Raw genomic sequence first — 25050 nt, 5'->3', positions numbered from 1 at the left:
TCCAGAGCATGTGACATCAGCTCAGAGACAAAAGCTAAGTGGGGATGGAGGACTGGGGAGGAGGATGTGTTATTTGAGCATTTACCTCCCAGAGCAGCAGCTCCATGTGCTGGAGTCCTGCTTCCCAGGAAGAAGCCAGACCTTGCTAGCTGATGGGAAGCAGAGAATAAAATTGCCAGGTTTTCTCTTTGCTTGAGAGCACACAACCTTTCACTTTTGTTTTAGTAAACTGCCTTATCTCAACCTATGAGTTGTTTTCCATCTTATTTTCTCTCCACTGTCCAGCTGGAAGGAGGAGTGGGTAGAGCACTTTGGTTGGCACCTTGCATTAACAGAGATATGATTCACTTGAATAAAATTATGCCCACTGTGTTTTTCCTCACTTGCAGAGGACATTATTTTTAGGATCTCCCAACATTTCACCTACAGAAAAATGAACCAATATTGTATATTTTTTCCCTAAAATATCAAAGATATAAAACAAGTTTCCTTATTCACTTGCCATGTCCTTTGGCAGCAGGGGACAAACTTAAAGGCTGGGTTTTTTTCAGGCTCTTGCTGTCATTGAAGCACCAATTTTCCTAGAGAGAGTAACCTCTTTGAAGAGGTGGAATTTCTCTGCTGCTTTCAGAACTTAGTAACTGCAAGACCTGTAAGCTGAACTCAGCAGACATAGCCAGACACATATGTCTAGGAGGGACAAAAGAGCAGCTGAGATGTGGAGGCACGAACTTCTGCAGGGCCTGCCAGCTTACTGACCCCTATTCTTGAAAGATTTAAAGCTATTCTGTTGAATCTTCTCAGTCATCTGTGCCAGGCAGAGTGCTGTGAGCTTCCCTTCATGGCTGTCCTGGGACAGGCTTGGTTTGCACTTGTTAATTCTTAAGGCATATAAGGCAAAGGATGTCATCTGTCATACAGTGTGAGAGGGAAAATCAGCACTTTAAAGTGCTCCCAACCTTGACATCAAAGCTGAAAAGGTCAACAGGAATTGAGTTGTCTTCAAATCCATGGGACAGTGACAACAGCAACGTGCTGCAATACATTACTGACTCTCTTACTATTTTTTGAGTTCAGGCATATCTTGGCCATGTTTCAATGACCAATAGCCATGCAGGGAAAAATATGGGTTTGCATTTTTAAAATATCCTCTGATGTATTCAGGTATTTCTTCCACCTAAGTGGACTTTACAAAATCACGAAAGTCTGTTAATTTCAAAAAATATTTGTAGAGAAAAAAGTAAAGGAGGAGGTGCATTTGAAGTCATGTTGAAGTGTGTTGTGGTGGAGATTCCTGTGCATCAAATGCCTGTTTTTCTTAAGAAAGATGTATTCAGTTGCTGAGAAGGCCTGTCCTGTGAACGCTGTATAATCTGTATTTCTGTAGTTGATATGATGGACAGAGAATGGAGGCCCCTCTGCCACAAGCACTGACTTTACAAGCAGTGTGAGAAGCACTGAGCTCTGCAGATTTGTAGAGGAATTGAGGTGTAATTTTAGGTGGTTGTGTTTAAATAAAGGAGTCATGCTGCTTCTGTTGGGTTTTAGCCCCATGTGACCTTAGTGTTGACAAACAGAGTTAGAAAATTGGTGCTGTGCTAACTCTGTGTAGTCAGAAAGGGGTCCCTTCCAACTAGGCAAGGTATTAACACAGAAAGTCTCTTCCTCTAAAGCTCGGATCTGAAATGCATTTGAATCAATGGCGTAGGACAGAAAAAGAGCTGAAATTAATAGAAGACCCCTCAATGAATTTTCTGTGGCACATGTAAAAGAACAAGACCCACATTCAGAAAAAAATGAGTGTTTGGAAGGGTGGTGGAGTCAAGTGAAGTTCGGTTGATGCTTTGCAGTGGCAAGGAATTGCACAATAGAAAGGCAGAGTTTTACACAGTGGCTGTGCTGTGAAGAAAAACTTGTAGAGAATGCGATTTGCATTTAGAAAATAGATTATTTTACAGATATTGGTTCCATTTGATAGTCATTCTCTGAATAACATCTGCTGCATTATCTCAATAAATCTGGTTATCTCCCACAGAAATGAGCTGAGCAAAAGATCTGATGTAAGTTTTGAAAATAACCTTTGTTATTATGTGTCATTAACTCATAAGAATCAAACTACATGGCCACTAATGACAGTGAACAAGAACAATACAGTTTCTTGAACATTCTGTTCCATGCATTTTCAGTCTCCAGCTTGCACTTAAAATACAGCAATTTTACAAGCATTTCTCATTTGCCTAGGCTATGGAGTTAATGAGATAGAGAAAGCATGAAGAATTTGTATGGATGAACTCCATTTACCTAATTTCCAACCCAAACATAACAATATGAAAAATAAGTGATATGTGTATAAAACTGTGCATTCTTTTTTTTTTTTTTTTGCTTTTCACAGTTCTTGTCTTGCAGCAGTCCAAGCTGAGTCATTGTGGCACACAACAGGTACGTGTCTTCGTGTCTTGTCAGCAGCCTCCAGCCTTTTGACATTTCTCCTGCCTCCCAGCTGCTGAGGGGTGAGAGCAGGGAGATACCAGCTTCTCTTCTCACTCACAATGGAAAGGAGGCAGTAAAAAAAAAAAAAAAAGCCTCTTCCATCATTTATTTGGTTATGTTCTCCATTTGTCAGAGCAGTAGAGCACAAAGGCCACATGGATTTTGTGAAGCACCCTGGCTTGTAAGCATACATTTAAAACTCCAGAAGATGTGGATGGCTTCGGGTCTTTAGCATGTGTTTTGCTGAATCACATGCCAGCAGGAACTTATTATTTTAAAGTGTTGCAAAATGCTTTCACCAGAGCCATATTTCAGTTGCATTTCTTCAAATGAGATTGGAGAGAAGTAAATGAAAGAAGTAAATAAAATCTCAGAATCTGGTTCAAAAAAGACATACGTTCGATTTTGAGTTGGCTGTCTTGACTTTGCTCAACCCTAGAAATAACATTCACTTTTTGGCATAACTCTGACACAGCAGAACAGTCTTGTTCCTAGTAGGACATTAAGAAACCAGGCATCCATTCTGTTGCTTGTTTGTTTTTTTTTAATAAGATAAAGACATGAAAGTAGCACTGCCACAAGGTATTAACATGGGATAATCTCAATGTCCCTATTAGTTGTACACTTTAAATGACAGAGTAAAAAAAACCCTACAGGATAACAACAAAACAACCCTAGGGAAACATTTTCACTGAGCACTATTTGGACTGTCTAGAGGAGATGGAAGGTCTTCTCAGCCTGGGAGTTATTGGGCAATTAATTATATATAATTATATAATTGGCATATTATATATATATATAAATAGATTATATATAATAGATCATATATAATATATAATATATGTATAATTATATATATACTTATATAATTGTCAGTATAAAATTGGCATTATGTATATATTATATGGTGTGTATATATGTTGTCATTTACTCTTTTTAGACAACTGAGCACTCTTAGAGTCTGAATTGAGCTTGGAGCTAGAAGATGGTATGTGTATTAATTCAGTTGTAGCTGCTATGGTTTAACCAGTCTGTATCCTACAACTCTACCTTACAGTTAGTGCTCCAATCATTTTCTACTCTTAAGAAATAACCCTAGCCTGACTTTTTTTCCCAAATTCAATATCAGCAGTCTTGTGGTTTTAATGCAAAGACATGCATAAATAGGAAACAAAAATTGCTGCTACAAGTAAATGAAGAAAACATTTGCAGTTTCTCTGATTTGTGAATTTGTAAAAAAACCCAACTTTTTATGTATCATTACAATAAGAAAACCAAAGGCAAGGCTATCATCTTGTTCTACAACAACAAAATAGAATTCCCAGAAATTAATTTTCCTTTCACAGTAGGAGGGAAAAAGATCTGTGAAGTACAAAAACTTCCTCTACTGCTTCAAAAAGGTCACTCCTAACAAAAGTAGACATCACCAGTTTTCCAAAGCAGCCATTGCTCATAGCCTGGCTTGGCACCAGTCTGATAGTGGGAGGTGGTCAAGGATGGCCTTGGCATCAGCTGCGGGTTCTGCTTTAGTTTTGTTGTTACAGTTTACAGGTGGTTTTATACAGTCATTAAACTCTTTCTGTATCAATCCATGACTTTTTCTCACTTTTGCCTTTCTTGTTCTCCTCTCCCATCCTGCTTTGGGGTGGGGAGGGAAGGGGGGAGGAGTGAAGAAGCAGCTGGGTGGGCTGGTAACAGAGGTAGTTATCTCTCCACAGGCTCCAGAACCAAGTTTGGAAATGTAGAAGTTGTTCTGACTTAGTATTTGTGGAGGTTTTGGCACAGAATTTTCTTGTCTGCAAAATACTGCATGTCCTTGCAGCTTTCCTTGTTCACTAATCTCAATGTCTATTAAATAAATAGTTTCCCATGTTTGTAATACATGTAGTAAAGCACAGAAAGTAGGAACAAACCCTTGAGAAGGTGGGAGTACATTCTCATACAAAAAGTACTAATATTATTAAGCTGAGGTTTGCTGCAGTGTTTCATTCTCTGAGTAGCTGTCAACCACCACCATGTTTCTCTGCTTGGTGAGTTCTGATTTTTTGTGTTTGCCCTTTCCTTTGGTCATTTATTCCTTGATAACTGAGCACAGTTTGTACATCTCGTGCTACTCTGCCCATGGCTGAACACACACAAAAATAAGCCTTTCACAGAAGCAGGGAGGCACAGCCATCCCCATTTACTGCAGTTTTGCTAAGAAGTCTGTCTATAAGTGTCTTGGTTTGAAAAGACAGGTGTCTGCTTAAGGAAGGCAGGAGCCTCCCCTGAAATGGAAAATGTAAACCCCCTCCCTTCAAATTATTATAATTTTGAAATTAAGAGGTCCTCAGGCAAAGATATGGGAGTAGGAATAACAGTTCTTTATTAGGGAAGAAAAATTTAAAAAATAAACAAAATAAAAAAATTAAGTAATACAAAACAACACTGTCAGAGTCAGAGCAGGCCCTGGCACCCTGTGGGTCAGGGTGGTGGCAGCAGTCCCATTCCATGGTGGCTCAGCCCTCCTGCAGTGCCAGCTGTGCTTCTGCTGGAGCAGGGATCCTGCACAAGGGTGGAGTTTTCCTCTGAAGCTCCAGGGCTGCTGGAGATGGGCCTGGGCTTCCTCTGGGAATGCAGTGGAGAAGAAAGCTGCTCCTCTGGGAATGCAGTGGGCAAAGGCTGCTGTGGTGTTCCAAAGTCAGATTGTATCCAGGTAGGAATGCTTGGCTCCTCCCCCTGGGTGGAGCAGCTCCCCATGGGATGATGGAATTTTCTCAGCCATGCAGGGACACTCACTGGCCATGAACAGAAGAGATCTCCTGGAGGGAGGATTGGCTGTGGGAGAGATAAAGAAAACTGCCCAATGAACAGAAGATAAGTGTCCCACCTCTAACAGATGGGGATAGAATACACACATATAAGCCAGGACAATAAGGATCATTGGAAGATCCTATCAGTGCCTTATTCCTCCACCACACTGCTTGCTGTTGTATCTTACGCTTGCCTGTTATGCTCTGACCCTGCTCAGGCAGGGATTTTTTTGGTTAAGGAGTTCTGGCTTATTATAAGTTTGCTCACACGGCCCCTGCAGAGCTCCAATGCTGCCTTGTAGCATCACGAGAGCACAGCAGGGGAGGAGATCCTGCTGGTCCATGGAATGCCATCACACAGGGATCACTTCTACCCACACAGTCACCTGTCTGTAACTGAGACATTATTTTATATTTTCTATTAAAAAAAAAATCTTTAAAACACATGGAAATCCAAGATGATATGGAAATACGTATTTTTCACAATGTCAGCAAAATAAGATTGTAAAATTGTTCCTGATTGGATTGCAAGTTAGAAGTAATTCGAAATATACACATTTTTATTCAGAACATTAGCTAATAGTCTCAGTTGTCAATGAATATTTGGGTTTCTGAAGATTTCTTTTATAGAACCACATTGGGTAGACAGACATTTGTTGCTGAATCAGATCCTCTGAAGTGAGCCTGGCAGGTTGCTGAATTAAGCCTGATAACCAAAAATTTAACTCTAGGTTGGAAAAAAAATTCCTTATGTTCATGTTCTATTGGCCAATTTCTGACAGATTTTACCAGGCATTTCACTGCCAACTTGAAATCAACTTCAATTGTAAATACATTCAAGGATTTCTTTTTAACTGTACTTAAGATAAACAGGCCATTAAATTGAAAAATAGGAAAAAAACCCAAAAAAATCACAACCGAGACTCAAATCTTCAACTTCTTCCAAACTGCAGAATTCTTAAAATAAAAAGTCCCCTTCACTTTTAGAAGCCTGTCATGATAAGAATTTAGCAATATGGGCTGATGGCCACTAGATATTAGGGGTTTTTTTTAAATGTTAATTCTGTCTATAGAAATACAAGATAAATGTCTTCCAGACATTTTTTTTTTTTTGCATTTCATTCAAGTCATGTTTGCATGTAGATGGTCAGCAAGGTACCACATGCAACAGTTGATTAAAAAGTGTTTTATTGTCCTGGTTTCAGCCGGGATAGAGTTAATTTTCTTCTTAGTAGCTGGTACAGTGCTGTGTTTTGTCTTTAGAATGAGAAATATGTGAATCACACACTGAGGGTTTGGTTGTTGCTCAGCAACCCTTACCCTAAGTAAAGGATTTTCCTTATATTATTATTTAATTTATTTCAGTTATTAAACTGTTCTTAACCCATGGGTTTTACCTTTCTCCAACTCTTCTCCCTGTCCCACTGGAGGGGCTGGGGATGAGTGAGCAGCTGAGTGGTTCTTAGTTGCTGGCTGAGGTTAAATCACAACACTCATAAATAAAGTAATGTTTTATGCTTGTCACAGGTAATTGTGGTGCACTTTACAGTGGATTAGTCAATCTCTCTTCCTGTAGGGCTGTAAAGTTGGCAAGTGGCAAAGAAGAACTCTTCTGCATAGCCTGCCAGTGAGTCTGTTTATAATAGTACTGGGAGTATTTTCCATTTGCAAATCAGCAATTGGAACAAAGAAGTAATTTTAAGTTATGCTGTTTCTGAATGTGTTTATTGCTCAGTGATTACTGCATCATCACCTGCAACATCTTGCAGTGCTGGGAAATGAAAATCATTATCCTAACAAGTTTTCTACAGGATTTTTCATTCAAGTTAGCTAAAGGACATGCAGATTGATTCTGCCAGGTTCTCCATGAAAATCTACTTCTGCATCCAAAATTCTTCTCATCCTACTCAAATATGGTCCACCTTAAAGTCTCCTCTCCCAAAACATTTTAGTGAAATGATGATTGATGTCTCTGGCCAGCATTAAACACAATCTTTTTTGGTCACAGAAAACTTTTCCTGGAGACAAGCTCTCTCTGGGCTCAACAAATATAAAACTTAATTTGTAAGTAGCTTGAGAAAAATTTCTCTGAAATATCTTTTGGTAATCCATCATCACAAAGGTAAGATCTCTACCTACATTCACAATGACCTAACCCTTCAGCACTGCAGCTGGTTGTAACTACACACAAACCACACAGAAATTGCTCCATGTGCCCCCTGCCACAGAAATAATTTAGACCGGTGGTGAGTTGACTTTTGCCATCTGCCAGATGTTCACCCTGCCACTGCCACTCAGAGTGTCACAGACTATCCAGACTATCCTGAGTGGGACAGGACACACCGGGATCATCCAGTCCAGCCCCTGGCCCTGCCCAGACACCCCAACAACCCCACCCTGTGCATCCCTGGGAGCTTTGTCCAAACCCTCCTGGAGCTCTGGCAGCTTTGGGGCTGTGCCCATTCCCTGGGCAGCCTGGGCAGTGCCCAGCACCCTCTGGGGAAGAGCCTTTCCCTAATATCTAGTCTAATCCTCCCCTGGCACAGCTGCAGCCATTCCCTGAGTCCTGTCCCTGTCACAGAGAGCAGAGATCAGAGCTGCATCAGTACTGCCCCTCAGAAGGGACATCCCCTGACAGGAGAGGCAGAGAAAATCAGATAAAAAAGCTGGATGGGTTGAGATAAGGACAGGGAGACCACTTATGAGTTACTCTCATGGCCCAAGCATACTCAGCTTGGGAAAAATTAATTTAATTTATTACCAGTTAAAAACAGAGTTGATAAATCAGAAAGAAAGACAGAAAATTAAAACAGCACCTTCTCCTCCTGCTTTTTCCCATTTTACCTCACTCCATCATTCCCAGCCCCTCTACCTCCTCCCCCATTGCTAAGCAGCTGATGCTGTGACCTCACTGAGGGTTGTGGTCAGTCCCTAATAGCTCCTTTCTGCTGCTCCTTCCTCCTCACACTTTTCCACTGTTGTCTTCTCCACAAGGGGTGTCATCTCAGCCACCTGGAACACCTCCTCTCCCTTTTTCTCCACTGACCTCAATGAGTGCTGGACTGTCTCTCATCATCTTTTCCCTCACTCCTCTTCCTGTCCTGAATTCTTTTTCCCTTGCTTAAACACATTTTCACAGGGGCACCACCAGCATTGCTGACGGGCAGCTTTGTCTACACCTTTTCTTTGAAGGAAAGGGAAGAGTAAAACTGAAGGGGAATCGACTTGCTGGATGAACTCATCGCTACATGGAGAGACACCTTTGCTCATTTCAGACTTTGCATTTACCTTATTCTTCTTTTAAAACTTGTGGTTTTGCCTTTGCTCAGGTGCTCATATGCTTTTTTGAAGAGAAATGGATCAAAAAAATATGCCCGAGTGCTTTCTGAGACGTAGCCAAATCTCTATGTAAGTAGAGAGCCTGTAGCATATGAAGGGAGTCTGTTCTAGTGTATTCTAAAGACATCACTGGGATAAAAAACTCAAAACTCTGGCAAGTGCATCTTGTAAGTTTTCAATGTAGGCAATGAACTAAATCCAAAGACAAGGGAGAAGAGGTCCTCTCTTCTTTGTATGGCAGCTTCATCAGCTCTCACTGCGAGAGCTGCAGTAGAATATTGCCTAGAACTTTATTAGCTTTGATAATTCTGAAATCCTAATGACACCACCTGCACAGTGACAGGCTGAAAACGCACTCTAAGCTTCTCTCCAAGTGTTCTTTTGAGACAAGAAGGTGCACCATAGAGCACATGACATGAAAATCTAATATTTTATCTAATAGATTCTTGCAGAAATTTGTCATTTCAGCTGATAGACCCAGCAGCTCACAAAATTCATCTATGAAGAGGGAAGAAAACAAGAGAGCCACAGTTAAAAATAGAAAGCCTTTGAAATAAATGTCTTATCTCCATCCTCAGCAAAAATGGTTGAGGGTTTTTTTGCTGACCACAGGTTGATAAAATTGTAGTGGATAAAATCCCACATTGGTATTGTATCAGAATAATTGATTTTGTCAGAAGTAGATGGATTAAAGCAACTAAGCACCTGGCCCACTTTAGGCACTGAAATTAAAATCTTGAAAAACACATCATTTAAATTCACCAAAATGTTTAGATTAGCACAAGATCATTGTGCTGAACATGATACAGAAAAATCAACTTGTAGGAAAGTTAAACACTGAAACCTGACTATTCACCAGCTGGTCACCCAAGATATATGATTTTTACAATTACTAGTAAAAAAACCCAAAAACTATCATTAGTAAAAGTCTCAGGCAGACTCCGAGACTGAGAACAAATCCTTCACCACGTCACCACATTCGCAGGAAATGTCTAAGGTGGTAATTGCACATGGTTAATCCCCCCTTCCCAAAACCTTGGAGAAGGCCAAAGCTGCCAGCCTTGGGATGCAGAGGAGCATTGGGAGGGTAGGCCTAGTGCTAAAGAAAACAGGAGGTACTAGAATGTCCTTTTTTATGGCAATTTCCACTGTATTACTAATGAGGGTTTTCTGTAGCAAGCACAAAGCTTGAACTATTGCACAGCTCCAAGATTAACGTGACTAAGCCCAGAAGTCATTGCTGGGTCTTGTGTGTGTGCAACAGTTTTTTGACAATGTTTCATGAGCTTGGCATATTGTGGGATTGTACCTTTTACTGTTAAGACGCTAAATAAGTCTCAAAATGCTCAACACCACAGGATTAACCTCTTGTTTCAGATGAAGTGCCCTGTAATTACAATTGTAGCCCTCCTCCCAGATTTATGGCAGTGCTTCACATCCTGAAGTGCAGCAGCCTTTCAGGATGGTCCACGACAGAGATGTGGCTGGTTAAATAAATAAGAGCCACCTGCTCACCATTTTTTATTAAAACAGCATTTTTACAGCAGTGGCTGGGAACTCTACATCCTGCAGTAGTGCTGCTGTAATGCTCTAGGTCACTACTGCAGAACAGTCGCATTTTTATAAGCTTGATGGAAAGATTAGGTGTCAAATTTAATAAACCCTTTGGCTCTTTTTCTATTATTCTATGCCATGGGTCCTCTCTCTGCTTTAAAGTAGCATATTTTTTCATTTGGTGGTGGCAATAATTCAAATATATAAACCACCACATATCATTTAATATAATTTGCATTGACTGGCAGGTTTAAAGCTAACCTGTACTAATGAATTTTTGTATATGTAATATATGTGATACAGACAGTTCAGGGCAAAAAACTTTTTAGTAAAATATAGGGAAAGCTGCATTTGGATGAAAATATTTTCATTTCTTCTGCACTGGAAGATTCTAAAAATTGAGTATGACTGCACATTTAAAGAAAACAATTCAAATATTCTTACTAATAATCAAAAGTAGTTATTAAGCTGACAAGCCAGAGCCTGTACAGGGTCTCTGAGAGCAGGCTCTTTCCTTGGCTTACACAAGCCCTTCAGATTTTATTACATTCAAGTGAAGCTGCACAGGAATCCTGTGCCATGATGGTGATACTGGCTCCTATATAATGTTTATTTATCCAAGACTAAAATACTTAACTGGGAATGTACTGTCTCTGACTAAACTACCAGAGAGAATGATCTGTGAGATGTTTCTGTGTGACTTTATGATCAGAGAATAATTAATTATTTGGCATCTGGAGAGTCACCAGAGCTGTATGAAATTATATAAATTTTTAAAAATATAATTTAAGCTTTAAAAAATTACAATTTTTTTTAAAATAAATTTTTTTGAAGATTTGGAAGAAAACATGATAAGGCACTGAAAAACCCTCCAGAAGAAACAACACTTCAGCCCAGCAGGGTCTAAGTACTGTTCTGAACCTTTCAACAGAGCCATGTTTCAGGACTAAAACACTGCAGTAGGCCTAGTGAAAGGACAAATATCCCAAGGGTAAGAAAAAAGTGGAAAATTGAAAGACAAGAACACTCTGCAGGCAGAACATTGAAAAAGGGTGAGGGTCTGAACAGCTGACTGGAAGAAAATCTGGTTGGAAAGCATTTAATGGGAGGACAAGGCACAAGTGAGGCTTCAACCACTTAAGATCTCTACAACTGTTTGGAAAATAAGGTGGAGTAAGAGGAAAGTTTACAGTGCTTGCTAAACAATTGTTTGTTGAAATTGAAAATATCAACTTTCTATATTTCAAAACTTCTAGGGTAAATATGACCTGCTCAAAGAGGGAATCATGCTCACCCCTTGGGGTTCCTGTCTTGATCTTCAGTGACCTCCTTCACTGTCCTCAGGGGCTTTTTTAACGAATCAAAGGAAACTAATCAGTTTCTCATGAAGAAAAAGAGACAAAGTATTTTTGTTTCCTGGCAAGACATTGAATAGTACATTGAGCTTATAAAAATCTCAGCAGCATAAGAGCTGAGCAAGGTCAGAAGACACTTGACAGCAAAAGTGCCTCTGACCCTATTACTTATAATGATGCAGTATTTCATGTACAGCGTTTTTACTCCTGTTCCATGCTTCATCCACCAAGCTAAACCTTGATTTAAACCTGCCCATCCAACACCATTGCTTTCAGTTTCACAGACTTGATTCTAGATAAGGTGAAATTTTCCTACACTTTGAAAAAACAAAAGAATAAAGCTGCTATAATGGAGTGCAGGTGGAGCTCATTTGGGGTAATGAGGTTCTAAATGGATGTTTTGCAAACAAAACACTCATTGTGACCTGACAGCTCACCAATTCACATGCTGTTTCTAAACGGTTTGTTTTGTTCTGTCGGAACTCAAGTGGAAATGAAGATTTCTGCTGGTGGTGGTGCTTAGGGAGTCAAGAGGAAATGAAAATTGCTGGTGGTGGTGCTTTGGCAAGGGACATATAAATTAAATTAATCAGCTGTGATTCAAACAGGAAGATTCACTTGCTTCCCCTTTTTTGTGCTTGAGTTGCTTCCTGCCTATTCCTTTAGTCAGGGAAATAAGAAAATGCATTTGGGACCTGGAATTTTGGAAATTTTTTAGCAACAAAAAGAACAATTCTGCCATGGTGGCTGCTCACAGGTCTTAAACACAGGATTTAGGGAGCTAAAGTTCAGAGTTCACCTTGTTACTTAAACGCATCATTTGTATCCTCTGGGTAAGAAATAGGTTGTGAGGAGAGGAACACAGATATTGTGACAGCTCCTGGGTGCAGAAATTTAACATTAAACACAGAGTGCTCTACACAGGCACTCCAGAGGAACTGCTTTTTCCTGCAAATCCTGCTGGCTACTTTTTGGACTGGTAAATAAATCATGGACTTCTGGCCTCTGGCACTACTTGGCCTAGTGAGGCCTTCTTTGAGCTATAAATTCTGTATTTTCTATCACTGGATATAGAATAGATTCCCTAACATCTCTAGCCATTTGAATTTGAAGGCATCAGCTGGAGTGACTCATTGTATTTCCCTGAATGAAAAAAAAAAAAAAAAAAAAAAAAAAAGAGGGAAGAAAGATTGGGAAGATGACAAAAGTGCAGAAACAGCTGCAAGGAAACAACTGTTCTGCAAAGCAACCTTATGCCATGGTCCTAAATTCCAGAGTGATCCAATGGGGCGTGGTTATTCCCCCGAAAGGAAAAATGGAGATGGACACAGAACTACACGATGCAAATTTTACAGCACAGATGAAAATATTAACCTACAAAACTGAGTAGTAACAAGACTTGGGATTGATTAAGGATAATACATCAGCTACGTGCACAATGTCTGGTAGCAGCAAAAAAGGTAAATAACATTTTGGCATCTGTTATGTCTCTAGAAGTGAGATATATCCATGAAAAATAGATACTCACAAAGCCTCATTTGCTTTTCTTTTTCAGTACATTACATACAGGAAAAGATTTAAAAAATGTTCTTAGACAGGCATTGGAAATAAGGAAATGCCTCATAAGGAATGAGAAACCAGGCTCTGCAAGTATCCACAAAGGTAATCAAGACATTGGATAAAAATATAGCCTCAAAAATACCCTAAAAAGGAAAGACAGATGCCAGTGTAAGATAAGGTATTTAATACAGTAACAGCTAATTTAAAACCAAAGATATAATAGCTTAAATGATTGTAGAAGTCAGCAACTTGAAGTAATTTGAATGGAATTAGTACATAGATGAATAGCTGCTGCATGCTGCAGAGTAAAAAAGGTTGTGCATCAACTCAAAGGAGCACTTAGCTACTGAACATAGGCAGGGTGTGCCATGAAAAGACTTTAGGAAGTAAATAATTTTATCATCCCATCTTGCAGATAACCTATCCATGCTAACAAGTTCAAAAAGTATTCTCTGCAATGGATTTGATTTAGCTTTTAGCAGAAAATACACATTATAAAATCTGCAGTCCAACAGCAAACCCCTTCCCTAAGAAAAATTTTAGGACCTGCTTTAAGAGATACCCTTATAGTAAAACTTATTGGAGGAGATGGTGAAGATGGAGAAGAATAGCTGGACTTTATAGAATAGGATATAAAAGGAGAAATGTCTGTGCACAGATTTATGGCATAGAGATAGCCCCAAAGCAAAGCATCTTCATTATACAGAGACTACTTTTCTCTAGCTGCTGCTGCACCTAACCAGACAGCCTTGGTGAAGAAAGAATACTTTTTTTTTCTTTGTTTAATGAGAGCTCAGAGGCATTAGAGATTCTGAGAGGGAAACAGGTGGCCATCTGCCTCCCTTTTAAGAAGAATTGATTCCCAAATGGACTACTTTGTTAGCTTTCTTCTCAGGTGTTAAAATTTCTAATCCAAGATCAGCAGCTAGCAGAACAGAGGCTAAGGAAAGAGGATGAGATAAAGGCTTCCTGGTTTTAGTATTAATAAACACTTTGAGAAGAAGCAATGGTACAGTGCACTCCTCTGGCAGAGCTGGAATACAGCCTTGCAGGGCTGTTTGTGAGTTTTGTGGGGATAGAAGAGGGTTCTGGATAGGGTGAGAGAAGCAGAAGGGAGCACTTTCCTTTTTCTTTTCATAACAGCTGCCCCTTTGACTCATAGAATCACAGAATGGCTCAGGTGGGAAGGGACCCTAAAGTGCCACCCCCTACCCTGGGCAGGGACACCTTCCACTATCCCAGGTTGCTCCAAGCCCTGTCCAACCTGGCCTTGGACACGCCACAGGATGGAGCAGCCACAGCTTCTCTGGGCAATCTCTTCCAGTGCTTTACCACCAATCACTGTAAAAAATTTCTTCCTGGTAATCTCTCCTGAATCTACTCATCTTTGGTTTAAAGCCAGAAAGGCTTTAAAGGTCTGTCCCCATCTTGCTAAAAACCTCCTTCAATAAGGTCTCCCCAGAGCCCTCTCTTCTCCAGGCCTTTCCTCCCAGCAGAGCTGCTCCATCCCTCTGACCATCCTGTGCCTCCTCTGGGCTCTTCAGTATCTCCACCTCTTTCCCAGGGCTGGGGCAGCTCTGCAGGTGGAGTCTCACCCGAGTGGGGCAGATGGGCAGAATCCCCCCTTTCCCTGTAAGCCCCCTGGGGAATCAGCCCAGGATACCATTTTGGCTCTCTGGATTGTGAGTTTGCATTGCTGACTCATGTCCAGCCTTTCACCCACAGCATCCCCAAGCCCCTTTCCCTAGGGTTGTTCCACCTGCTCATCCCCTCTGGGGTCACAGGGCAGGACCCTCCTGCAAAACACAACCTCAGCAGCAGAGGAAGATGGGAGTGTTTAATCCACAAGAGCTGATCCCTGGCACCAGGGAGTTTTGTCACCTGACCTCACTTTTCACAGATAAATTGGTACTCTCTGGACTTCTCCTGACACCTTGAATGTAAATTGTTTTCTTCTGGTTTTTGTGAAGTTTTGATTTATCCTTTCTTCTAGTATGTGAGTTTGAAATACCTAAATGCAGGCACAGTCCACAGAAAACAGCTCACTGGCTGGAACACTGGGAATTCTCTGGACTGAGATGCTGTCCATGCAAGTGGAAAGAGAAAAGTTTGACTTCTTATTAGGTTTATAGAATAACTACACAATTTAAGTGGGTGGGGGGAGGATTTGAAGGAAAATGTGGAACACCCGAAGTGGTTCTGTCTGACAGCTTGCCTTTACAAAGGCATTATGGGGAAATGAAAATTAGATATTTTAAAATGAAAGCTATGATTAAACATCTTAGGCAATATAACTATTAAAAAAAAAAAAGAAAGAATATCTGAGTTTGTACCTTGTCAGACAAAGCCAGGTCTCCTGGGACTTTAACATCCCTACCCAGAATGCAGGAATTGATTTTTATTTTCACATATTAAATTTGGTTTTATGTCGATAGTGTTGTACTTCCTACCAGAAAACAAATGTGATCAGCATCAGCAACAAAAAGCACCATCTGCTAGAAAAATGAAATGTATGCCATAAAACCATAAAGTAGTCTTTTAATAAGTGAATCTATTTATGTATCAATAGATGTTAATGTATGCTAATAGGGTAGAGGAGAGACACAGAGTAGGAATTGTCATGATTTGCACTACTCATTGATCAAAATAGGATCCTCAGTTATTAGAGTATGCATATAAATTCTCTCTTCACTTTAAAAGCAGAGTTATGTTTCTACCTAAATCAATAGAAAATAATGTTTCCCTGCCAAAGCTGTAGTGACCATCTCCAGATAAACATCCAAGCTTGGAAAATCTTCCATCTGTGTTCCCATTCAGCATTCAGAAGGAGGGTTCTGTCTGATTAGTGTCAGGCTGGATTAAAGAAAAGGGGATCTCCTGCCACTCTGTAGGCTTGGTTCTAAATAGGCAGTTCCACTTTCAGGCATTTCATTTCTCAAGCAATGACAACTGGAGGATAAGAAGAGGTGAAGTAGAGAGCAATTGCCCACTTTTGTAGCCTTAATATCCCATCAATTAACGTACTGTAAAAAAATTAATGGATCAAATTTTAATGGGCCTGGCCCTTTCTGAGGGGGATGAAGAGGCTGGTGAAGGAAAAAAAGTGCTTAGCAACTTCTTCAAGAACAAAAAGTTCAGGAAAGTTCTTGGGATGGCTCAGCAGAAAATGTAGTTAAATCCTCACAGGCATAGCCTCAGTGAAGCTACAAAGTTTGGGATTGAATTTTCTTATATGAATCTTATATTAATTTTCTTCAGTACTAATAAATCCGAGGTAAGGCACATTGACACCCAAAAGGTGCTGTGTGTTGCTGTGCTGTGCAATATACCACTTCTCTGGAATTTTAATAAAACCAAAAAATTTTAATAAAACCAAAAACATTTTTCTAAATGTTGTATTTAGAAAATACAACATTTTGACATCTTGTGTCTTGTCCTGCTTACTTTCCTGAAAAGTACAGTTAAACACAATTAAAATTGAAAAAAAGAATAAAGTTATAATCTTTACTGAAAATCTTTCAGAGGGTTTTTGCTTTGCATCCTTGTAGGACCTGTAATTTTGAATCTAGAAAGAAAAACACAATCCTTCCATCAATGACAGAAAATAATTCAAGAACATGACAAGAAAAAAAATTAATTCTCTGATGACCAAACAATATTTAAAGTTATTTCTGAAATTAAAAAAAAAATTAGCTAAAGAGTATATGAGAATTCTGTGTAGTAGAAAACAGTGACTTATTTTTACTTGTTATCTACAAGGTTTGCAGAGAAATACAGTTGAAATACAGAGAAATACTAGAGATCTATTTCTGTGCCCATTTAAATTCATTCATGGGCACTAAGACAATGCTATGACTGTTCAGCTCAATTACATACACAAAGTGTCATTTCTAAGCAGTTCTCTCCATCATATTTGAAAAGTCCTGGCCTGGTTCTGGTCTGGACAGGGTTAATTTTTTTTGCCAGGAGAGGCAGAGCAAAGGCCCTGAGCTTATTCTGTACTGACTCACACCGTTGCCAGGTGTGGGGGGAAGGGGGAGTCTCTCCTGGGGAGTAGGGATTCCTCCTGGTGGAGGAAACAAGGCTGAGGGAGCCACCTGGTATTGTCTGTTCTTATGGGGTTTTTCTGTGGGAATCCTTTCTTTTACTTCTGGCATTGCTGTTGTTGCTGTCAGTGCTTCTTTTCTTGTCTCATTGCTGTTTCCAGCACCTGCTTCTGATTCCAGCCTACCATCTTCACATTTTGCCTCCAGTTGTCCTCTCCACGTGGCAGGTGAGTGGTTTGGAGAGTCCTGGAGAAGGCACTGAACTGGGGAGCACCATTTTTACTCGTGGACATCACGAAAGTCCTGTGAAGTCTGCAGTTACGGGCAAAAGGGAAACAGCACTAGCCTTGATGTCTCTTTTGCTGCCTTATATTGAGAGACTCTTAATCTTATTTTGATATGAAGCTTCTGTTTTCTGGTGGGTTTCTGTGTAGAAGAGGACTGTGATAAAATACACTTTCTTAATTCCCAGTCTGTAATGGGCGCGGGTCTCCAGAATGGTTTGGATGGATGAGAGATCTCTGAAGTCAGGTCTTAGAAAATGTGGTTTATTAAAAGGGGGAAAGGCCCTGCTTGGAGTTGTCAGGCGCAACTCATGGCAGGCCCAGGGAGATAGGGAGAAGGAGAGAGAGAGGGAGCAAGGGTTCCAGGTGAGGGTCCCAGGGGAAGGTCCAAGAGAGCGTCCGGTCCCTCAGGCACACCTTATCAGGGGGCTTCAAGGTGGGCTGGAGCAGGACTTGGGCCAATGGGGTCACAGATACCTGATACTTCAGGGGAGGGCCACAGGTGTGGGATGAACCATACATTGGGGGTGAGACAGAGCATTCCATTTGACCCTTGGACCTATCTGCAGGTAAAGGGCATTGTTTAATCAGAAAGGGGGATTGCTTTCAGCCTGGCTATACTATTGTTTTCTAGTTATTCAGTAGTCAAGGTTTGTTATTTCAAATCTAGTTCTCATCTCAATGTCTGTATTTTCCAAATCTTTTGCCAGGCAATCATATTTATAAGGTTTTCCTATTTCATCTTCCCCAACACCACACAAAAAAAAAAAAATCTGAGTGCAGTCTCTTCAGGGTGCAGGTTTTAGACAATGCAAAATAAACGTGTAGATTTAGACATGAGAAAATACTGCTGTTGTGGTTTGAAGTCTACTGTCTTAGCAAAGTTATGAAGGAAGAAAAACATGACTCTGTGAATGCACATGCTGCAGTTTGGTCAGACAAAATGGAACTTTGATATAACTCTCAGGATTGATTCTTTCTCTGGATACTGATACTATGAGAGAGTCAGAGTTGGAACAGAAAGAGCATCTGAGTACCAGTGTAAAATTTCAGTAGAAGATCCAGCATCTCTAGAAGTCCAGGACTTAGCTGAGATTAATTCAGAAATCTCCAAATTTTCAGTTGCTCTCAGTATGTCCGACAGATAGCATAAATTACATCTGGATAAAACTGCAGCTACTGCTTTCTTTGCTCTTTTAAGTATATTATGTGTTTGTAGAGCAACAGAACATGGCAGAGTACTGATGGAGGGGATAAAAGAGATACTCAAGGTTATCATTTGCATGCAGTGTGGTAAAAGATCTACTCCTAAGGGACAATATTAAGCCCTGCCAGTGGTACTGGTAACCCAATTAACCATGAATGCTATTCAAATGCAGCAATGTCAAATTGCATTTTCCTCCTTATATACTGATAGGCCTGGGAATGCTGCAAATAAATATCGTCTTTAGGGCTGGATTCCAATATCTCATATTTGATCTGCAAGCTGTTAAACTCTATTAGTTTTCCTTGCCCAAAAAAAGGCTATAAAAGGACACAGTTTTGTTGTTTGTTTACATATTGTAAAAGAAAAATATACTCCTTTTTTTTTTTTTTACTTTCCCCAAGAAGATTTAAAAGGTAAAGAGTAAACAAATAAAAGAGAGCCATAAAGATTCTTTGTAGTTGTCCTGTCTAGAAATTGTATAGAAGAAAGATACTTAGGATTGAAATTCCTTTGCCAAATTACGTAAGTTGTAATTTGTTTCTCTTATAGATAAAAGTGGCTGTGAGGAAATGGATATTATGTCCTTTTAAGTTCTTTTTAAGGCTATTATCCTTTCGATTTGTGAGAACTTTGGTTCTCTCTTTTCATTTATTACATTATCTATTAGGTCCTCATTTCTTGCACCTTCTCTGTTAAGGCTCGTAAGAATTCTCAGATTTCTGTGTGGACTAAAGGCCTTTTTTTTCATGTGAATGTCTCAAATGAAAACTTTTTGCTTTTCTGTGGCTTTTCTAATTTCCTGAGTTTCTTTTTCTGAAGACTTAAGGCAGCTAAGAGGACAGGGAAGGGTCTGGAGAGGAAGACTTCTAGGGAAGGGCTGAGGGCACTTCATCTGTTCAGCCTGGAGAAGAGATTGAGGTCAGACCTCCTTGAGTTCTTCAATATCCTCATGAGGTGAAGAGGAGGGGGAAACACTGATCTCTACTGTGATGCTAGACAGTATCAGTTTGTCGGGGTCGGGATTGAAGGCAGTTGTGGAGGCATTCCATGTTCAGACTCAGGTGTTTATTATTTCAGTGAAACAGTCTCACAACCATGAGTTCTGCAGCCTTTCATTAGCAAGGCACAAAATGGCTAACTAACTCTTGTTACAAGGTCTTTTAAAACTAAACTGTTCAATTAAGAAAGGACACCTAGATTATTTTCCCTTTTAACCCAATAACTCGAAGTCCGCAATGGGGACTTTCCTGTCCTCACCCAAACCCATGAAGAAGGAGGAAGGAGGGAAAGAAGAACAACCTGTCTCCACCCTAAAATCTCCATCTTGCTTCATATTTATTTCTATATTCTAAAACCCCAAACTCTAAGTTTTCCACCCTGTGATGTTACACACTTCTAACCAGCTACACACCCAGTAATCCCAGTACTATCAATCAATTTTTAAAGTCTTCTCCACAGCTTCAGGCCAAATGCAGTGTTCTCTTGTGGGTCTGTACCTTTCAGCACAGAAAGTCTAAAATTCTCAGCAACCAGGATTCCAACAGACAGGATCGAAGGGAACTTCTGGAGCTGTGCTGGGGAAGGTTTAGGCTGGAGATCAGGGAAAGGTTCTTCTCCAGAGGGTGCTGGGCAGTGCCCAGGCTCCCCAGGCTCCCCAGGGAATGGGCACAACCCCAAGGCTGCCAGAGCTCCAGGAGGGTTTGGGCACTGCCCTCAGAGATGCACAGGGTGGGATTGCTGGGGTGTCTGTGCAGGGACAGGAGCTCAACTGAATGATCCTTTTGGACCTCTTCCAGCTCAGGCTATTCTGTGATTCTGTGATGCTGAGGCTCTGTGATTCTATGATTTGTGGTTCTATGAAACGACTACTACAAATTCCTGCTGCTACAGAGCTAACTACTTTTCTCACTACTGTTAAAAAAAGATCTGCCCTACTTGAAGGGATGAAAAAATGGACATGTCAGGCTCAGCTCAAAGATGAGGTGGTCAGCAGTAAGTTAAAATATGTGCTCTGGCTTTCCCAGCTGCCAGCTCTGGGTCATGTGCACGCACTCTGCTGCTGGGGGCTGAAACAACAGCCCATGAGAGGGACCTTCAAGCACAAGGCTGGAAGGTCTCATTGTCTGTACAATCATACAACAAACAAGGCTGGAAAGGCCCACAGTGGCTCATCTGATCCCAGCTCCCTGCTCCAGCAGTGCCATCCCAGAGCACATGGCACAGGATTGTCCCGATGGTTCTGGAATATCTCCAGTGAGGAAGACTTCACCCCCTGCCTGGTCTCTTTCAGTGCTCTCTCACTGCACTGGAAAGCTCTTCCTCATATCCAGGACAAACTCCCTGGGCATCAGTTCCTGCCTGTTCCTCTGGTTGTGCCATTGCTGGGCCCCACAGAGCAGAGCCTCGTCCATGCCCTTGACAATGACACCAAAGACTCTCAACTCTCCCTCTTCCTTTCAGTGTGTGCACCTTGGATCTCTCTTGTGCTTCAGCAGACTTGTCAATTAGTGGTTTCTTCAGGGAAGGTGATGCTAAGTGAAGCATCTCAGAGCTGAGTGGTTTGAGGGATGTGTGAATGCCTGCAAATTTATTTCTCAGGTTTCTCAGTATAATGGGCTATAACTCAGTGCAGGTATGGTATCAAAGCCTATTTCTCTTGGAGAAAGTGAGAATAAAATCCAGGAGACTAATGGAACATAAAATGCTTGTTTATATCCCTGACAGAGCTGTCTGTGCTGTTCTCCATGTCTGAAGTACATGCAGATATACATTACCCACCTGACCTGCACTATCTGGGGCAGGCATTTGGTGTTCCATAAAGAAATAAGGAGCTTTTAGTCAGGTATTAGTAAGCTTTCAGTTCTTTGCTTACCTCCTTACCCAAGACAGGAAACAGGAACTACAAACTCTTTGAGCCTCAGCACGTTCCATGGACAGATCTTTGCATGTTTTTACTTGGACTCAGTACATGGCAGGTGGCTGGTAAAAACAATAAAAACAATAATACTGTTCTGAGCTGAAATTTGGATTGAAAATTCTTCATTTAATTCGAAATTAAAATTTTGGGGTTTTTTTCTCAGAGGCGAAAAACATGGTATTTCATAACAGTTTATATTTTCAAACTTTTACAGGCCCTTTGCAGTTAAGAACCTTGAAAAATTATGCATGAACTTTGCAATGTAACTATGTAATTCCATAAAGAAGTCCAGAGTTGCTTATCTTTCTTTTGTAGCTTTTTTTATGGCATGAGAGTTGAACAAAGGAAACACCTTATTTTGGAATTAACCACAAATCATACTTATTTTTTCCTCACAGTATGACTAAATCTGCTGATAATGCTCTCAAAATTTACACATTACCAAAAAAAAAAAAAATTAAGTCCGTGCAGTTTTTCTCAGCAGCATCTCTTAACGAGAGTGCTTTAAAATAGGCAGAAGTGCCATCTGCTGCTACTCACAAGAATCCCCCTCTCTCTCACCCCTGGGTAAAAGGGACTCATGATGAAGCACCAGCATCTGTGTTTGTAGCAAAACAGTAAATTCGGTTTTCAGTTACTAAACCAGTTCAGTGTAGCCCACTGGCTGGATTTGCCCTTGTTAGGAATTCAGCCACACACGTGTGGATTCTCCTCTGCTTCTATTAGCATCCAATTTGCTGACAAAGGTTTACAATGTACATAATATAAATTGAAAACTCTACCATGTTACTACCAGGCTCTCCTGCAGAGAAGTTGTTTTTATATAACATGTTTGGGTGATTAAGAGAATTAACCCAGCAAAGGTCCTTTATAGTCTTCTGTGAAGGCATCTAAGAACTAAAGGGAATGGTAAATACAGAAAAAAAGAAAGATGCACAGTACACACAGCAGATTTGATTCTACCACAATACTTCCAGCAGCTCCAAAGGAAGAGGAACATAACTTTATATTTTCTCTTGAGTAACTTGCTGATTTTTGTAAAGACTTTACTTAGCCATTTTCCTAAATTTACCATAATAAACTCAAAGCACATGTCTAGAAAGGAAGATCAGTTATCAGACAAAACTAGGGGAAAATCCAACTAGCCAGCTAAAATAATTGCAATGAGACATCCATGGAATCAATCTTGAAGTGAGAGAATGACAACATCGAGTACCTAAGCCCAGCTGCTCAGCTCCTCTATTGCTGCTGCTTCTGTTTTATTCATGGGAACTCCTACACCTGCTGCCATCTCATCTGTTATCTCACTGGAGTTTCTTCTCAGAGCACAGCCACAAAATTCCAGCCTTTACTGGCAGAGAAAGTGTTTGCCTACACACTGTACAGTAATCACCCAGTTAGGCGAGCTCCTGTCTTCTGGTGCCTTTTCATTGTCAAAGGACAGACCTTTCAGAGCTGTTGGATGAACTCACAGAAAAATGTTGTATTGCCTTTTCCTCAGTTAAAATTTCCCTACTGAAAAAAAAAAACTTTCCAGTACCACAAACAGTGAAAAATTATTTCAGTTTTATATAGCCTTGGTCAGACAATAGTGTTGATTTAAGAGTTTGGTATAAGGACTAGTGGTTCACCTGTAAGAACTTGTTTTTCACTAGCAAATTAATTGATTTTGTAACTGAAAAGCAGAATATATGTTTTGTTGAACACATGAAAATTTAATATATCAACTACATACCACAAGAAAAAGCAAAACAGCTGATAAAGAACTAGACGGAGTTTGATGGTTTAAAGACACAGCAGTATTAATCTAGGCCTAAGTTCAGAAGAGATTTTGGGAAGGCATGCACCTCGATGATGATGAAGATGCCACCTGCACCTGTTAACTCTGCTAAGTGAACACTGTGGTCCTTGGTCACTCACATGCAAAGCAAAACTAAGGACAAGGAAACAGAATGCAGAGGGACGTAGCAGTATTGGGAGCCAGGAAAGAGTAACACAACGAAACTGATCTCAGAAAATGTCGAGTTAATACACCTAAGGAAGAATTATTTCAAAGCTTTACAGATTCACTGGTGATGTGGGAGATACGAGAAAAAAGTAGAACTCATAAAAGGCCACAAATGAAACCTGCATCAGTAAGGCAGAATGCCAGATGAAAGAAAAATTGTGAGTAGGGTATCTGTGCTGCATTTGTTAAAGTCATATCATGATACACATGCAGAAATAACACCAGGTAGCATCACAGTAGCACAACCCACCTGCAACATCATATTTGACTTTATGGCTGTAAGAGGGTGCCAGAAATAACAAATACACCACACAAAAAAGGGAAGTTGATCGAGCTCTGCCTGACCAAGAACTCTAAGCTCTCTTCATTCAGGTGAATAACATTTTGGAAAGATGTTCTCATCCATTTTTTGTGAAGTTAAAAAGGTCTTTAGTAAAATCTCTACCTTTTCCCTCTGTCTCTGTTTCCCAGTTTTTAATAATCTGCATGAGTTGGACTGACCTTGGCTGGATATCTGGTGCCCACCAAGATGCTTTATCATTCCCCCTTTCTTGGTGTGACAGTGGAGAAAAACAATGATTAAAGGCTGGTGGGCGAGGTAAGGACAAAAATATCCCTCACACATCACCAGCATGGACAAGATAGACAGCTCTGGGGAATTAATTTATTACCAAATAACAAAGGAGTAGGATAATGAGAAATAACAACAAACTTAAACCAAACTTTTTCCTACCCTTCTTTCATCCTGAGCTCAGCTTCACTCCCAACTTATATAGCTCCTAAAGCTGAGCAGCACAGGGGACAGGAATAGGGGTTGTGGTCTGTGCATCTCATGGATTTTCTGCTGCTCCCTCCTCAGCAGGTACTTCCACTGCTCCAGTGTGGGGCTGTACCCCTGGGAAACAACCCTTCATGAATTTCTCCAGACTGAGCTCTTCCCATGGGCTGCAGCTCTTCACAAACTGCTCCAGCATGGGTCCCTTCCACAGGGTCAGTCCTGCAGGAGAAGGCTGCTCCAGCCTTGTTCCTCCAGTCCTGCCAGAAGACTTGTTCCACTTCAGCCTCCTCTCCAGATGGCAGCTGTGGAGCTTCTGCCAAGGGTAGGTGGGGATCAACAACTTCTTCCGCTCAGGTGTGGCCAGCAGACTCGTGCCAGAGCTGCCTGGAACTGTGCTGAGCATGAGGGAGTTGTGGCATTTTCTCCCAGAAGCCACCCCTAAGAGCCCCTCTGCATCAAGGCCTTGCCACAAATACCCCGTACACCTCTGGGGAATGTGACCTCGGTAACTCAGGGAGTGTGAGTAATCTGTGTGGCCAGAATACCCAAAACTCTCTCCTCTGAGAGGTTTCTTGCCCAAACACTGATGGTTATGATCAAGAGCAAATGAAAAATATCAAGGTTTCCTTATGGTGATGATCAGCCAAATTAAGAACTGTCCAGAGCATGATCAAGAGACGTTGGATAAAAGAAGGAGCCAGCTTGAAAAGGCATAAAATT

The 25050-nt window shown here is 40.7% G+C and overlaps 1 long non-coding RNA gene across 1 annotated transcript; it reads left to right on the top strand.

Annotated features, from left to right (window-relative positions):
- The first annotated feature begins 1594 nt into the window (after positions 1–1594).
- Positions 1595–24691, top strand: LOC137479163 (uncharacterized). The gene is made up of 3 exons (XR_011002000.1): positions 1595–2439; positions 24024–24150; positions 24415–24691. It is a non-coding gene; the product is annotated as an uncharacterized lncRNA (long non-coding RNA).
- Positions 24692–25050: the final 359 nt, after the last annotated feature.

The sequence above is a fragment of the Anomalospiza imberbis genome, chromosome 9 (assembly GCF_031753505.1).
Source record: "Anomalospiza imberbis isolate Cuckoo-Finch-1a 21T00152 chromosome 9, ASM3175350v1, whole genome shotgun sequence".
Classification (NCBI taxonomy): domain Eukaryota; kingdom Metazoa; phylum Chordata; class Aves; order Passeriformes; family Viduidae; genus Anomalospiza; species Anomalospiza imberbis.
The sequence above is the reverse complement of the archived record's forward strand: the minus strand, read 5'-3'. Positions and strand labels throughout refer to the sequence as shown.